This window comes from Adiantum capillus-veneris, chromosome 27 (genome assembly GCF_014529385.1).
Source record: "Adiantum capillus-veneris isolate H3 chromosome 27, ASM1452938v2, whole genome shotgun sequence".
Taxonomy (NCBI): domain Eukaryota; kingdom Viridiplantae; phylum Streptophyta; class Polypodiopsida; order Polypodiales; family Pteridaceae; genus Adiantum; species Adiantum capillus-veneris.
Window position 1 is genome coordinate 70,106,996 of NC_140957.1, and position 18,376 is coordinate 70,125,371.

The window sequence follows — 18,376 nt, forward strand, 5'->3', positions numbered from 1 at the left end:
AAACATAGTGATCCATTCTTTGTTACCAAGGAGCTCGTTGAAAACGCTTCACCTATTTTTGGATCAGGCGAGACCCTTTTTCTTTCTGTACCACTGCAATCCCGCTTTACAATGGTACTTGGCCAAAACCCATCATTTCTCTATGATCATGAAACTCTTTGCTCACCTTTGGTAGAGGATGTTCTCTGAGGTTGTCACGATTTCTTTCATGGTTCACACAAACTGTGAGAAATTGGACAGCTCGTTTACCATCTTTGCTATGTATCCTAGCATATGCTGAACCATCATCCATTACCTTTGTTTCCATTCGAACTCCCACAATGTAGGGCTGTCCAAGGATGAGATGATATGAAGATGTATCCTATACAAAGAAGTTTTGGTCAACCTTTACATCACCTATTGTTACCTTCACACCTGCACATGCTGCATACAATTCACCGGATGAATTGTTTGCCACTTTTACCATCCAACCATGATCTGTGTCCATTGGCCATTTGCACTTGTTGTAGAGACTCTTTGACATTATGTTTATTTCTGAACCATGGTCAATCAAGGCAACAAATGGCTCTTCAAGATCACCTACCTTGATCAAAGTTTCTGTAGTAGCCCTTGCCCAATGACTTCGTGAATAGTAACTCCTAGGAATATCTTCAACTTCTTCATCATCATTTGAGAAATGCACTTGCTTCACTCTCCCACTAGATTGGTAGCATCCTACCACAGCTCCATCAGTCTCCTTATTTTGCAGTTGCATCCCTTGTGTCTTTGAGGTTTCCCCTTCAACCTGTGGACGAGAAACTTCAGCAAGGGTTTGCCTCTTCCTCTTGATGATGTCAATGATCTCCTCATGGAATTCACGCTTTGCAATTCCAAGAACTTCTCCCAGAGTAAACTCAATCTTGCTATTCAAGATCCTTTCCTCCAAGACTTTCTTTAAATCTGTAGCAACCTCAATATCAGATTGTAGTTTATAAGTTGGGCCTTTTGTCTTACCTTTTGTTGGCTCTTTCTTCATTCCTGTTGTAGACTCCTCCATGAGTACTTCAGGTGGAGATGCTCCTTGTGTTGAGGGTGTTTGAGAAGGCATTGAGTCGCTTCTTCCCCCACCTCTAGAAGCTCTTTTTGATGGTCCTTCATCAGCATTCTCACGTCTGCGCTTCTCTTCTACAATCGTCTCATTTTGTTGGCATTTTGTAATGTAGGCATGCACTGACAATGAGTCCACTGGATCATTCCATCCTGTTTCTAGACGTATGCAATCACCTGCTTCATGTAGAATCTCTTTTGTAAGCTTTCCCTTTTTAGCTAATTGCATGACATTTGGCCAAATTTGACCATGATGGTCACTCACCTCTTTATCACAAAAATGTTCAATTTTTACTCCATGAGTAGCTGCCTCAACTGAAGAGGTGGCATGCTTGGTTGCCATATCTTCAACTAAGGTTTGCATTCCCCCCTTCCCAAAGTTAGTTCTCAAGGGTAGACCTGTCTCTCTTAAGTGGATTTTACCATCCTTAAAAAAGAAAACATCTTTTGACAAAGCATCACTAAAATCATCACAATCCCTTCTTACATGGTCTGTACTATCACACCAAATACATCTATTAACAAACCCTTCTTTGGGCTGTTGTCTTTGCCTAGGAAGTGGCCCTGATGGTTGGCCTTTTTATTCAAGCTTTGCAAACTTCACCTTCAAGTCACGCATTCCCTTCACAAGCTCATCTAGCATGGACTCATCAAACTTAGGAGCGATAAAAGTAGGCTTTACCATTTTGTCAGAAGTTGAGGTGGAAGGACTTGTAGTGTTTACTACCATCTTGTCCCTTCTTCTTTGTCGTTTGGCAAGCAGTGAGACAGCACCTTCAACCTCATTCCAGTCGGTCTTTAGTCCTTGCTCAGCATCTTTATCTTCAAGAAGAAGCTGCAAATTTTCTTGAAACTCTTTACCTGCAGCTTGTAAGAAAAGATATGTCTTCTCTGCATCTAGTGTGGCCCTTTCTGTCCTAGTGAGTTGTGCATAGCGCCGCTCAAATTCCCTAAGTAGCTTTGTTATTGATAGTCCTTGCTTTGGCTTGACTACCCATTCTAAGAATGTCCTTTTGGTCACTCTCTCAGAGTCCTCCATGAAATATTCCTCCTTTAAAGCTACTTTGAGTTCTTCCCAATTTCTCCCATGCCCATCTTTAATTACCCTAACATGCTCTCTAATTTCTGGAGCAACAACTAGCTCAAAGCTTTGAATCATCTCACCTTTCTGACACGTGATGCAGCTCCATCTCCTTCACATACTCGCGTAAGTACTTGGTTACATCTTTGCCATTGAACTGATCCATTCTATTGACGACTGCTTGTATGGCCTTCGTTGCTGAAATCTCCCTTCTTTCAATGGCATGTTGTTGTTGCATGAACATTGCAAATGCTTGAAACATTTGCATTGTTGCTGGGTCAAAATTCATACCCTGTTGCTCAACATGATCACCCATGTTTATCCACAAAATCTCACCCTGGCAGTTTCGCGTCGGGTTCACCAAAAATATATCGAGAAATTTGCGGTCTTGCCAGGAAAGCATCGGGCTTATGGCTGTGAGAGTTTGTGAGAGAACTCAACAAAAACTATATGAAGGAGTTAAACCATAGATGCCATGAAAACTAGGGTTTGGAAAGAAGTGCAATCAAAGAAGACTCACTCTTTCTCTCTTGCACTCACACACACAAAGAAAGAACACAAAAGAGAATGTCAAAACAATACGAAGATGAAAACATCAAGGCTATGGTCATATCGTATCATGGGTAATATGAAAGGGTTAATAGATGAGTTAATGGCATTCAATCTTGGCTGACCAAATAGGCTACGAATTGTTCTTTGGAATTGTAGTTTTGTGCTTACCATAATATATATATTTTGTCTAGTGATTGGGATTAATTGTGTGTACAAATCCTCTTGGTTCATAGCAAGATAACTACGCTTATATCAAAAGAAAAATTATAGTCTATGAGAGGTAGGATGATGGGATCCGGTGATAGAAGTATTTCATTGAGCCTTTCAGGGCCGAAGAGAAACACTATACGTTGTTGAAAGTGTATTTTATGGCTAATCCATACGTTAATTCTAATAGATCGTACAGAGTGAAAGCGATAGAAATGATCATCATGTGGGTTATTCATCTAGGATAGTATGTGAGAAATGTAGATTTGAGAAAAATGTAGATATGAGAGAAGTGAAGAGATGAGAAGTTTCCCTCCCAAGCCCTATTCTTGCCCGTAGGCAATAAGGATAATGCGAGGAGAGATGTACCTGTAGCAAGGAGAACCTAAAATTTGTAGAGAGGATGAATTACTAAGAGTGAGAGAGATAGGTTTGGTTAAGGAGATGAGATTAGATACATATATATATATATTTTGGAATAGAGATGAAAATGAAAACAACAAGAAATCAAGAAAACATCAATGTAGAACACATCTTACTTGACAAACCCTTCGGCACCATTATTGATGGAGAGAGAAGAAGAGGGGAGAATTCAACGTTGATTGATACGCCAAGTACAACACCTTCTTTGATTAGAGTTTATCTTCCAAGGATAGCGTACAAGAATGGCTAGTCTTCCTCTAGGAGAAAGTGTAGGCTTGGGCTTATGTTAATGGGGCTAAGTACAATTAGGCATTACTACTCACTCCCTCAAGAATTTCTCTCATCAATGGCTTGAATGCTTGAGTTCCTTTTCAAGGAAGAAGAGGTCCCCTTTTATAGGTGAAGGGAACCCCCAATGGTTTACACAAGAAGAGAGAAGCCAGTGTGAATAGGAATTGGAAAAGTTGGAAATGAACTGTCCCTGCATGATGTGGGCAGACAGGGGTCCAGTATTTTGATCATATCTCCTCAACTGTGGCTCCAAATAAAAAAGTAAAAATATGGGCAGAAACTTCAGCTCATTAGCTACGATTTTCATTCTAAAATCATTTTTCAATTCGGATTGGAACCTTGTGTAAAAAATTCATCAAAATAGGGTCCATTTCTGGCAGCAAAAGTCTTCCCGTGGTCCCCTTAGCCTAGACGTTCATTTAATTCCAAAGGACACATCATGCCATATGAAAGCATGACATTGCTCCTTGACAAAGGTTTGTAATCATGCTTGCAATAATGCATTAAAATCATGCCACCTAGTGTCCCACTAGGATTTGATTCCCTCCTAGTAGCTATTTAAAAAGAAATATAAGAAAAGTATAAAAAATACATAGAATATATATATATTGGAGTTTACCCTAGATATAGGATCTAACTAGGGTGTGAGATGATAATGAAATAGTAGAAATAAAGAATCAATGCTTTTTGTCCCAAGTTAAAGAGGCGGAGCTATTGATGCTTTTCCCATAGTATTTTCTGATGGTAAAGTAAGGATAGGTTACCCTTGAGAAAAATAATAGGATGAGATAGAAGGCTTATTATTATACTTAAATATGCATATGTACATTATAGGAAAGTTAATTATGTATTTAAAAAGTTACAAGATAGATCTTGTAGCATGCGTTCCCACTATGTACGTGTCACAACACGACAACGTAGCGTCAAGATAAGCTCTCACTCTCTCTCGTACACAGGATACTCTTCTCACAGACACTTCATAGAATGAACAAAAGGGTTTTTCTTATTAAGGTTAGAATTTGGTATATATACCTTCCAAATATAAAACCTCATGTTCGAAAGTGAAATCCTACTTAGTCTAATGACAAAAATAATATACAAAATTGAAACTTCTGCAATCCCCAAGTATTTACAAGTGAAATTACGGGTTTTCTTAATCAGGGAATGACTACATATGATTTCCTTCTTTTATCATTTTGTCAGTCTTCAGTTGAGTGTGGCCACCTGTCTTCAGCTAACACACACACACACACACACACACACAGAGGTGTTTAAACCCCCAATTACCCTTTCTATCTCCATCCATCAATCTTTATTTTGTTATGGGCAAATGTAGGCTCGTAGGGAGCTATAATTATGTGTGTGTGTGTGTGCATGAATGCATAAGCGAGGAGGGTGGATTTTAGTCTTTATAATCACTCCACAAAGATTGACATCTCTCTCTCTCTCTCTCTCTCTCTCTCTCTCTCTCTCTCTCTCTTCAAACTTTGAGATCAAGACTTGTCAAGTAGATCTTTTGTATCTATTCGAGTTGTTCTTATGACATTAAAAGTTCTCTTATTTTTTCTCCTTTCCTCTCTCTATTTGTCTCTCTCCCCATGTTTCTCTTGTGCTCTCTCTCTCTCTCTCTCTCTCTCTCTCTCTCTCTCTCTCTCAAACACACACACACACACACACACACATGCATGTTCATACACACACAAATTTTTTTGAGTTCTAGATTTGTTAGCTAGATGTTCGGGATCCCTCTCAATGAATAAGAAGAAGAAACTATAATAACCTTTGAGTGTGGTAGATTGATTATCACATTACCCTCTTAAATACCAGGTCTTAATTCCAAAACTTGTTAGATAGAGATTTGAGGTCTCTTGTTGTGTTCCTTCTCTCTCTCTCTCTCTCTCTCTCTCTCTCTCTCTATATATATATATATATATATATATATATATATATATATATATATATATATATATATATATATATATATATATATATATATAATAGTTTAAGTCTTGGCCAAGTGGATCTTTAAAGTCTGTTGGAATTCTTTTTTTGGTGGGTTGTAATTCTCTCTCTCTCTCTCTCTCTCTCTCTCATGCGCACGTGATGCATGGAAACGTGGAGCGCTCGAATTTCTTGAAGCTCTCAAAGATAAAATATCAAAGTAGAGTCACCCATCAAATGTGAGGGCTAGAGTTTCTTTATGGCCTTCAGAAGGAAAAGTAGAGTCACCCTTTAAACGACACATGGATGCCTCCAGGGTTCATCTCTCTCTCTCTCTCTCTCTCACACACACACACACACACACACACACACACACACACACACACACACACACACACACACACACACACACACTAGTATAATGGACATAAGTGGTTTTTCTAAGAAAAACTTCCCAAAAGAAACAAACCCCCCCGCCCCCCCCCCCTCCATGGTTGCATAATAAAGATAACTGGGGACTTGGCCCCCGCTTAGACCAAAGTGTGAAGTGTAATTATTTCATGGGGTAGGCGGACCCTGTCCACTCTTGATCACCTTCCCCAGGCTATGGCGCCTACAGGCTTGAGCAGTTGAGGACGGCCGATTGCATTCAAACTAATGAATCTGGGAGCGTGCATGACATCCTATATATACTGAGGTGAGGGCATACTCTGGCCCTCACTTAGCCCTGGAGTAGGTCTTTTTTTTTGCTCTTTTTTCGTTGCTGTCCGATCTTGCTAAAATGGAGCTTGTAGCTCAAGTGACATAGGTACTTTACTATAAAGCTTCGGCTTTTGTTTAAGTGTTGTTGCAGCACCTTGCATGGTAAGAGAAGAATGATGTCGTCTGAGTTATACACTGTGTAATTGTCTTAGACTTAGAGAGACAAACCTTTTTGCCTAGCATTTGAGCAAAATAATGGACTCTTTGAAGTACCTGCATGTAGTTTAGGTATTGGCTCAGAAAGAAGCCGCTGCATAATCATAACTACCATACATGGACATTATTGTGGGCCTTGGGACTGCTTGTGCATACAAAGCAGCTATTTTTTTTGGCCTATGTTGTTGACTGTACCAACGGAGATAAACACCTATGGAAATGGTGTTAGCTGAGTTTGGTAACTATGGGCATGATGCACCCCCGTTCGCTATGGGCTGGCATGGTATGATATAACATCATGGTAATATAAATGGGAGGTGCTCCTGACCTTGGACTGGTTATGCCGATTCTTTGGTAAGAGGTTGGGGTCTGTCAGTTCTACATACTGTGTGTGGTTGGCACCTCTTAAGCCAGTAAAAGATAATGATTGGCTGGAATGCTTTGGCATACATTGGTAGATAGGGTTTTTCTGCTGTTTTTTGGAAAGGAACTGTGTGCAGTATGGCTTCAAACTGCGATCTGATCTGGTAAATGGGTTTCTTTTAAAACTGCCGCTGCAGGGAATTACCATCTGCATGCTTTACCTAATCTCAGCATAACTGGTTTTTTCAGAAAAATAGGGTTATTCTTGACCTTTATAATAACTGAGGCGCTGTTTAAATTTGCATTACTATGTGGTCTCACATCTTCTTGTCTCAGCATAACTGGTTCTTTTCAAAAAATGGGGTTACTCTTAGCCTCTGTAGCAACTGAGGCACTAGGTACTCTATATCACTGTGCGTGCTCATATTCTGAGGAAAGGCTCATCATCTATATTTGAAAATAAAGCTGGATATAACCCAACGTTTTGGGTTTGCTCATGGTTTATGAAATGGTTCTCTATTCAAACTGTTTGTGAAGGTAAGTATATAACAGTTTTGGCTTCAACAGAAGCTCGAAAAGGGTGGTACCTCGGATAAGAGGGAGTCTTGATACCCTGCTAAGTGGGTATACTAGTGTTTTCAGCTGATACCATGTCTTGTCAAAAAATAGAAATTAAATGATTAGGTATCTTATACAGAAAAGGTTGGACATGACCTATCTTTGTCTAAAGAGATACCAATGATACCATGGGATTGCTAACTCTGAAGGTAAGTATATGGTTGTTATTTCTTGAGCTTAAGCATAGCTACCAAGCTATGGATCTTGAAATGTTTTGGATTCTTGGTGGACTTCACCACTCAGAAAGTAAAATGTACCACTCATTTTTTTTATATAAAAAGAAAAGACTGTTAACATACATGTTCTAATAATAAAAAACTTAGCTTGTCTAAAGTAATTAAATCCTATAAGATGGACATGGATAAAAACTGATATGGTCCATTGATACCTGTAAAACACATCCAAGGCTAATTAAATTGTACCTAAAATTCAAAAGAGTCTTATTTTTCTTTTATTTATTTTAAAATGTCTTCAATTGGAAAATTTATTTTTGGTTAGCCGTATTCTAAACCTCTCTCTCTCTCTCTCTCTCTCTCTCTCACACACACACACACACACACACACACACACACACACACACACACACACACACACACACACATACATGTGGACATAGCCTCAACATGCTCATGTTGTCCCACATTAGGTGTAGGTAGTGCCAATTCGACTCCAACACCATCCGACAATGGCCCTTTGTACAAAGTTACAGCGTGCAATGTGCACATAGCCAAAAAGATAATGATACATAGAGGTGCCAAGTATAAGATTTTAGTTCAACGTTATATGATGCGTGAAAGCTTCAAAAGCTCGACATTTTTTGAAGCTCGAGTATAAATTTCAGGGCTAAGTGTGCATTTGTGTAGAAAGGAAAAGGGAGTTCTTTATGGCCTTCAAAATGCAAAGTAGAACTGCCACCCTTCAAATACCGCCCTTCAAATGGTTTTGTAAAACAAAAGTAGTCAATTTCAAATTTGAGGGTTGGAGTGAAACTCCAAATCCTTGTCAAAGTATATAATTAATATAAATATAGATAGAGTACTTAGTTTTTTGACTTTTTGCCAGAACTCAAAACTCAGCCTTTTTATTTTTTACCCTTCACTTTTGCATTTCAAAATAGATGTTTCTTAAGTTCTGTGCCTCGGATATAGATGTACCTAGCAGTGCAGGCAGATGCCGTGAGAGACAGAATGCTGTAGCACTGTATAGCAAGGAATATGGCAACCGACTGGGTGCACTCGATGGTATCGTTTGCAGTGTTCATCCACCGACCTCTTGCACCATCCCTTCTCCTTGGGATAGCCACTCGTCTGTCTCTGCATTTTGAGATCCCAAAATATCACACGCTACCATCATTTGCTCACTATACATTGCAACCTAACATACTCACACAACTAGTGGTTCGACCACAAGGTGGTGCAGGAAAAATGGTAGGAGGAGATCTCATGGTGGTTCTCCACACAACATGCTGCACGTGAGGATGTCGGATCATAGAGAGCATGCAGAGCTCAGGGCCGCTTGGCAGTGGGCAGAGGTCCTGATCGATGGTGAGGGCAGGTAGGCTGTTTTTAGGGAGGCGAGGTGCTCAGGGTGTTGAGTGCCTGGCTAGTTGGGGCCGGTGGGCATGGAGCTTGGGTGTCTTTCTGTCTAGCAATTTGGCAGCCCCTTGATCAGCTTGTCAAATGCAGCAATGGAGTCCGCAATTAAATTAAAACATCTGGGTATCCCTTACTCCTATTGATGGGTTGTTAGAAAAAGAAAATGAATTCGTCGACTCTCTTCCTCTTGTCAAGTCGACCTCTAGTCTCTCCGCCTTCTGCCCTCCTCGCCTCCTCCTGTCATATTCCTACCCCCCATCCCCACCTCCCAGCCCAAACCCCCAATTTGGCTTGCAGATCTAAGCACCACCAAAGCATGACACCTTTCTTCAGGCAATGCTAAAGCCCTAAAATGTCTCACCAGGGTCAGCATCTTGCTTACGGCCACATGCCTTCAAGGAGAAAGAGGTTCCCTTCGCATCTGCACGTACCCCAAAAAAATGAGAGAGAGAGAGAGAGAGAGAGAGAGAGAGAGAGAGAGAGAGAGAGAGAGAGAGAGAGAGAGAGAGAGAGAGAGAGAGAGAGAGCTCTACTCATGCACCTCCGCCTCCAGGGATTTAGGTGAGTGCATTGGCGACTCCCTTTGCATCTCATTTCTTACATTGCTAGGCCGTAAGTGTCTAGCCTCCAGAGATTTCTCCAATAAATTTGGCTTTGTTATCCTTGTAGTTGCAAGATTGATGTCCTCTAGAACCAGCTACTTCCCACCGTCCATCGAGATTTTCAGCCACCTGAAATGGCATGGAGCTTTACTTGATACTGAAGTGGGCACTCTGTGGTGCATTTGCGCTTCTGTTAAGTTGCACATCGACCTAAAATTTCTTGCTTGCACCCACTTCAAGAAAAACTCATGCACGTTAGTATGAAGCAGAGAAAAGGTGTGCACACCATCACCTTAGCTCGCATGTGCACTACAGCTCGCAGCTATTACAGGGCAGCCAAGGGCTTACTGCAATAGGACAAGCACCACCTGTATGGCATCGTTTGTGCCCTTTGTGCTCGTTTGTGCAGGTAGGGTAGCATCCCTCTTTCCTCTTTGATAGTCCATTCTAGGCCTCATGTTCTTTTCCACTCTATGCCTATGCATGAAGGGTCTCCCCTTGTCACTCTGCCTCTTGTGTTTGTAGACGACCCTACTCCTACGCGCTATGGTGCCTCTTCCAAGGATTCCCATGGCTTTCAAATACTCCTTTGCAGCATCATCAATGAATTCATAGCTTGGTAGACAAAATATCACTCTCTACATGGATCTTTCACAACATAATCAAACTGCCAGCTCGCCAATGGTTGTGCGTGCACATATAGAGCATACCCAAAGCTTCCAATCGCTCATGATAGTCTGCAATAATGTGTTGAAGCTTTTGGAGCTGCTTGAGAGCTCCCTTCTTTTGAAACAATTAACGACACATCTTATTTTGTTGAAAACTCCTATGTGCTAGCTTTTGGCTGATGTAAAGTGTCATAATAACTAATATCTAATTCTCCTAAATGATTTTCTCATGTTAAACTGATCATTTAATATGGGAAGATACCAGGGGGAGCAAAGGCTAGATATTGAAGAGGCCGCCAGACCGGTCTCAACAGGGGATCCAAAGGAAGGAAAATAGGGATCCATATGGGGATGGTTTGCTAAAGAGCAAAGTCCATCAACGGAGTTTGAAAAGACCTTTGGGTTCAACTCCGTTAAGACTTCCATAGGGTAAAGTTCCAACTTTTTAGTCTACAGGTCCTAGGCCATGGGAACCATTTCTAGTGACTAAAGTTGTAACTTGTAGTCAACAAAGTACTCCAGCAAGAAGACACGAGAGTCGGCGAGTTGGGATGAGACAGAAAACACACACACACACACACACACACACACACACACACACACACACACACACACACACACACACACACACACACACACACACACACACACACACACACACACAAGCTTACCTTTACACCTAAAAGCAAATAGGACACATGTCAGGCATACAACAAAACCCCCAATTTTGCTTGAATCCTATTGGATGGACAAAGAGGTGGACCAATGAGGATTAAGCTAGTGTAAATTCAATTTCTTATTTTAGAAATGCTTGACAAAAGAACTAATGAGAATTAATCACCATAACATAATATTGGACAGTCAAAAGGTCCAATGAGAAATAAGCAGCCCATAAATTTGCTTAATTCCTATTGGCCAAAAGATTAAAAGGTCCAATAAGAATTTAGATAATTAAATTAATATCTAAGCTTTTACAAAAGGGGAAAGGGATGGACACTCACAAGGCTCTTGACTTGGCATCTCAAATGCTATTGGCTTATAAGCTTTTCAAGGGCCAATAGGATGCCAACATGAGTAAAATGCAAGAGGAGTCTACCAAGAGAGAGAGGGGTCTGGTTTTTGCAAGGAATTATCACACACACTCACAAAATCTCATTTGTGAAGTAAAGAAGACTATCTCCTTCTCAAGCTTTATTGGAAAGCTCATCATCTACTCCAAGCTTGTGAGAAGGGACGCCTACACCAACAACTCTTGGCTTTGTGATGCAAATCCAACCAAGAGACAAGCTCCAATGCATGCTCATCACCTCTACCATACACAGACACTCACAAAATCTCATTTGTGAAGTAAAGAAGACTATCTCCTTCTCAAGCTTTATTGGAAAGCTCATCATCTACTCCAAGCTTGTGAGAAGGGACGCCTACACCAACAACTCTTGGCTTTGTGATGCAAATCCAACCAAGAGCCAAGATCCAATGCATGCTCATCACCTCTACCATGCCAATTACTAAGCTATGCTAAACTTTTATGAGTGATTATGTGAAGAGACATACTTCTTTCTCGTAAGAATACTCCTTCTTCCTCTAGATCTACTCACATACCCCGCGAGCTCTCACCATCTTCGAAGGTGTGTGAGGTCTTGGGTCTGAGACCATGAGGGAATTGATGTTGTGTTTTTAAGTTTAAGCTTGGTGCTTGAAGCTTCCCTCTTCATTGCACCAGCAAGTTATTGAAGGAACACAAAGTATTGTATTGTAAAATTTCTCCCTTGATGGGGGAAATCTATAATACAAAGGCTTATGGAGGGGGGAGCGGCTCCATCTACATCCGGTCCTCAACGGTTGTCAATAGCTTAATTTCTCTCTCTTTTTGAAGTATTGTTCATGCCTAGTTCTAACAAGGTGTTATGCTTTTGTTGCTCTCTCTCCAACCAAGCACTCTTGCTATGATCATTAAGGAATCTATTATTAATGAAATACTCACTATGTCTATGTTAAATTCCGCTACACATAAGTTACTAGGCCATTAAATGTTACATTGGTATCAAAGCACAAGGTTTCTCTTTTCTTGCTCAAGAAGAGAAGTCCTCAAGTAAATATAAATGGTCGGTATTATTAATTGCAATTGAGTAAGTAGAATAGGGATTTTTCAACCTTGCAGTGCACCTGCTTCGTGCAGATAACAGGGCATCACCGTCGAGAGCTATGGTCTGAATAGTGGAGTCCTACGAGACTTGCCTATGGCTTAACCACTATTGAGCTATTAGAAGCTTGATAGGATTCGATGATGTTTTGGTGGTGAAAGACCCTCTCTTCTATTCCTTGGAATTAATGATATTTGAACCACGGGTACATGAGCTTGAGTGCTTTTCTAAAGGGTTAAGAGGAGTAGCAAGTAAGGCTTGAAGTGCCAAAGTACACTTAAAAATTTTACACCTAAAATTTGTTAGAATGGCTGACAATAGTAAAGAGAGTGAAACTAATGTTGATAGCTTTGATTTTGCTAATGAACAGGTTACCAATGATGCCCCTATGCTTGTTAATTACCTTGTTACTAGGCTTCAACAAGCCATGGGCAATCCATCCCTCCAAGGTGAAGTGCAACAGTAGCTACGTACTCAAGGGATTCTCCAAACTCCCCACCAAGAAGAGAGAGTACCTAGGAAGCCTCCTTGTGAGACTTCCAAAAGAGGCCTCTCTCCGATAAGGGAAGAATAAGAGGATCGGTACGAAGGGCTCAACAATCTACTACTTGACGACACATATCCTTCCCAAAGGAGAATTCAAGCTTCAATGGTAGAGCCTTTTGCCACCTCAGCGGAGATGGCCCCACGAAGACGGCGGGCAAAATGCTCTCCATCACCCCCTAAATGGAGAAGACCATCGCATACTTCTCCACACCATAATTGAAAGAGGGACGAGAGAAAAGAAAAGAAGAAAAAGGCAAGCAAGAGGTCACCCTCTTCTCCATCTTCTTCATTCTCTTCCTCTTCTGAAGAAAGTGATGGTACAGACAAGGAGGAACAAGGGAAGAAAAAGGAAAGAAAGAGGTCACCCTCTTCTCCATCCTCTTCATACTCTTCCTCTTCTGAAGAAAGTGATGGTGCAGCTCTTGAACCACCTCAAAGAAGAGGCCATAGGAAATCCTATGCTGCGTGGAAGAGATCGTCCAAGCTCAAAAAGTTCAAAGAGAGAGGAAAGAACATCTCTTTCCTTACCTACAATGGAAACTTTGGTGCTATAGACAAAGTCTTGGCCTTCATCCAACAATTCGATGCGGCGTTTGGAGATGAGGGCTTCACGGAGTCCTCTAAGCTACGCCATGTAGCTATGCATTTACAAAAGTCTGCCAGGAAATGGTGGTCTAGCCTACAAGAAAACGGTGAAGCTCCACGAATATGGAAATCTTTAAGAGCTTCCATCATGAAGCAGTTTTTGGCTACCGATGCCAAAGACAAAGTACTCACCGAATGGCGAAGCTTGAAGCTCTCTCCCTACCAATCTATTCACAAATATGTAGACAAGTTTTGGGATTTACATCTCAAAGCCACTTTCTTCAAAAAGATGGATCTTGGAGAGAAAGAACAGTAATTTTGTGCGGGTTTAACTGAATATATGTCAACTCCCAAAGGCCGCGCACCATATTTGCGGTCATACACCATACCATGGTGGCTTCACGAATCAATTTCCAACAAGGGGCTAAGAGAAATCTTAAACCCATGGAAAACAAGGACCGTAACAAGACTAAGGGGAAGGACAATGTCCAAAAGACCCCCAAAGGCAACGTCAACAATAACAAAGCTAAAGACAAGGGAGTTTATAAAGGCAAAAATAAACTCTCTATTGAAGAGATAGAGCATTATCGGAAAGATAACCAATGTTTCAAGTGTGGGGAGCAAGGGCATGCCTATAGTGCTTGCCCCCACAATAATACATGAAATGAGCCTCCTAGAGCTACCTTGGTTGAAATCCAAGAAGAGGTTACTCATCCCAAAGGATCTCCTCTATGCCATGCTTGGCGAAAGGTAAGAGAACATGATGTTTTTATTCTCTTTGACCCAGGTTCAACTCACAATTTCATATCCACAGAGTTGGCCACCAAGCTAGGCATCCAAGCCTATGAGATGGGAGATTTCCTACTTGTCGATGGTGCTTTCAAGGGGCAAGAAGCCTCAGTTACTCCCTTAATTGGGAAATTGAGGCTCCATGTCCAAAGCTATGTGGACAAGGAGGATTTCTTTATCTCTCCTCTCAAGCATGAGGATGTAATCCTAGGGGCACCATGGTTTGATCGCATGGCAGTCAATGTTAAATTCCCTGAAAGGCAAATTTACTTTAGGTTCAAGGAAAAAGATATGTACATAGATGCTAAGGAGTTGGATAACACCATACCCATTGTACATAAGCAAGCTTTCAATAAGTCAATAAAGAGCTCTATTTCCATGTACATGATTTTTGTTAAAGATTCTCAAAATGAACCTAATGCTTTAGAAAAATAAAATATAAACAATCACAAGGAATTAGAGTTATCCAATTTTCTCAAGGGATTTCAAGATGTTTTTATTGACGGCGTCCCTTGTGAACTACCTCCTAAATGAGGCAACGATGACCATGCAATTGAACTTCTTCCAGGAAGTTCACCACCTAATAAACCTCCTTATAAAGTTTCTCACGCTCAACAAGAGGAGATTATGCGCGCGGCAAGTGCATGAGTTACTTGAGAAGGGTATGATTAGGCCTAGCTCATCTTCATTTTGTTCACCAGTGTTATTAGTGCAAAAGAAAGACGGCACATATCATGTGCGTGTTGACTATAGAGCACTAAATAAAATCACTATAAAAAATAGGTTTCTTGTTCCACAGGTAGAAGATAATTTGATAAACTACAAGGGTCGACCTACTTTAGTAGGATTGACCTAAAAAGTGGCTACCATCAAATAAGGATAGTTGATCAAGACATTGTGAAGATCGCATTTTTGTCTTTACGAGTACATTGTCATGCCTTTTGGCTTGACCAATGCACCAGCCACATTTAACCACTTGATGGAGAAGCTATTCAGACCTCACCAAACCTTTACTGGAGTGTTCTTTGATGATATAATCATCTACTCTAATTCGCTAGACGAACACAAGCAACATCTCCAGGTAATATTTCAAGTTTTGCGAGAGAATAAATTTTATATTAATCAAAAGAAAAGTTAATTTTTCTTACAAGAGATTCAGTATCTAGGTCACATCATCTCTCAAGATGGCATCCAAATGGATCTATCAAAGCTAGAGGTAATAAAAGGATAGCCTAATCCAAAGAATCTACATGAACTAAGAAGCTTTATAGGTATTGTGCATACTATAGACGCTTCATAGAAAATTTCTCACAAATTGCGGGACCATTACATGACCTAACAAAGAAAAACGTTAGGTATACATGGTCTACCAAGGAGAACAATGCTTTCGAAAAGCTTATCTCTCAACCGGTGCTTACATTGCCGGATCTCTCAAAGCCATTTGAGGTCCAATGTGATGCTTGTGGTGATTGCCTTGGAGCTGTTTTGCTCCAAGAAGGGCATGCCATAGCCCATGAAAGTTGAAGGCTTGACCTTGTTGAGCAAGCTCTAGGCATATATGAAAAGGAACTCCTCGCAGTTCTACATGCCTTAGGCACATGGAAGCACTACTTATTCGGGACTCCTTTCATTCTGCGGATGGATCACCAAAGCCTCAAGTACTTCATGATGCAGACCAAGATCTCCGACAAGAAAATGAGGTGGGAAAATTTCCTTTTGCAATTTCATTTGCATATTGCTCACATTGCTGGCAAGCATAATCAAGTACCCAATGCACTCTCAAGACGATCGAGAGTGAATGCAGTTTCCATAGCAACTCACAATGATCTATCTTCTATGATATATGAGTATGCTATCGATCCCAATTGCAGAGATGTGATTTCAGACCTTGCGCTAGGGAAGAAAGAAGAACCATTTACCCTACAAGATGGTTATCTTCTCTATGGAAATAGACTATGTGTTACTAACTCACTACATGGGAAGATAATGTATGAATCTCATGCTCCTCCTTATGCGGGGGATAGAGGAATTCAGAGTACCCTAAAAGGAATAGAAACATAATTCTATTGGCCTACCATGAAAGCAAACATATAAGAGTATGTTTCACAATGTGTGGTATGCCAAAAGAAAACGTTTGATAGAGGAAAGCAACCTAGATTGCTTCAACCTTTGAGAATACCTAATTCACCATGGGAGAGCATATCCATGGATTTTATCTTTGGATTGCCTAAGTCTATCCATGGGAATACAGGAATATGGACGATAGTAGACAGGTTTAGCAAACAAGCACATTTTATACCTATCAAAAAGACTATCAAAGCCCATCAAATGACAACCCTCTTTATATCACAAATCTTCAAGTACCATGGCTTGCCAATGCCCATAGTGTCGGATAGAGATCCTAGAATGACCATTAATTTTTGGAAGGGTCTCTTTGAGAATTTAGGGACAAGACTAAACTTCTCTTTGGCCTATCACCCCCAAACGGATGGCCAAAGTGAAATACCTAACCTAACACTTCTTGATCTAATAAAAGCCTACATAACGGAAGTGGATCAAAGGTCCCAAGGGGAGAGGTACTTACCCTTAGTGGAGTATGCATACAATAACAATGTACATACTTCTACGAGAAAAGCACCTTTTGAGGTGATAGAGGGAAGATCAAAATGTCCGTTTCTACTTAAGGTACACGGAAAAAAATCTCGATCGAAAAACTGTATATATATATACAATCGTCGCCGTATTCGATCGAAAAGCATTGTGGACTTTTTTGGAGTTTGGAGAGCTTGGAGCTTTTGAGAGTTTGGCAGATAGCGACAGCGTCTTCGGTTTACAGCGGTTTTCAGGTATATTTTTTAAATTTTCAGTAAATACTAACTTTTTCTTTGTGTTGTGCCAGACTTGTGTGGTGCAGTAGTTTCGGCTCTCACCACAAAGTTGGCTTGCAGGTCGTAGGCCACTTCGTGGTGTGTAGCCATATGGCTCACTCCAGAGGTGTGTAGAATATAGTTTCCTTTCCCGTGGTGTGTAGTTATATAACTCACTCCAGGGAAAGCTTAGGGTAAATTTAGATTCTCACTCGTATGGTGTAGTAGTATATCTCTCACCATAGAGATGAGTTAGGATTAGCGGTCGACTCGTGGAGTGTAGTAGGCATGATGCTACACCTCTCACTTCAGAGTGGCCTATAAAATTTACAATCTTAAAGTAAATCATTATTGATTATTCTACATAGAAGCACAAAGATTAACGCTCGTTATTTTAAGAGTGTAGAGATGCATACTTTATGCCCTCTTCATCTTAATGTGACTTTCGTTTTTTTTTGTGCTTCTATTTCTGTAGTAACATCATTGTTCATCAGTAGATGACTTGGTGTTACTCTGAATGTAGATATATACAACAATTGATTTAAATTTGAGATTGTTGAGCTGTTTGCTGATGGTTGTGTTGTGCGTTCCACACACTCCATTAGAAATAGATTATAAAATTTACAATTTTAGATTAAGTGTTCTGTCATATGTGTTACATAGAAACACAATCGTTACCACTTGTTATATTAAGAGTGAAGAGATGCATATTTTCATGCCCTCTTCATCTTAATGTGACATACTGGTGACTTGTGTGTTTCATATTCCAAAAGAACATCATTTTTCATCATTAAATGACTTGGTGTTGTTTTGGACGTAAACACATACGATAGGTAACTTACATCTGCAATTGTTAATTTATTTGCTGATAGTTGTGTTGTGAGTTCCACACACTTTATCAGGGATTAGATTGATAAAAACTATCAATCTATTTTACAACAGCATCCAGGACTTGTGCTGAGAATATCTCACACTAGCTGAGCTGTTCACATGTACGATTTTCCAACCCGTTAGATGTAATTTCTTTCATCATCTCACACTTCTGCACATAGCAGGGTCGAGTTCTTGTGCTGAGAGCATCTCACACTCCTCCTGGCCTG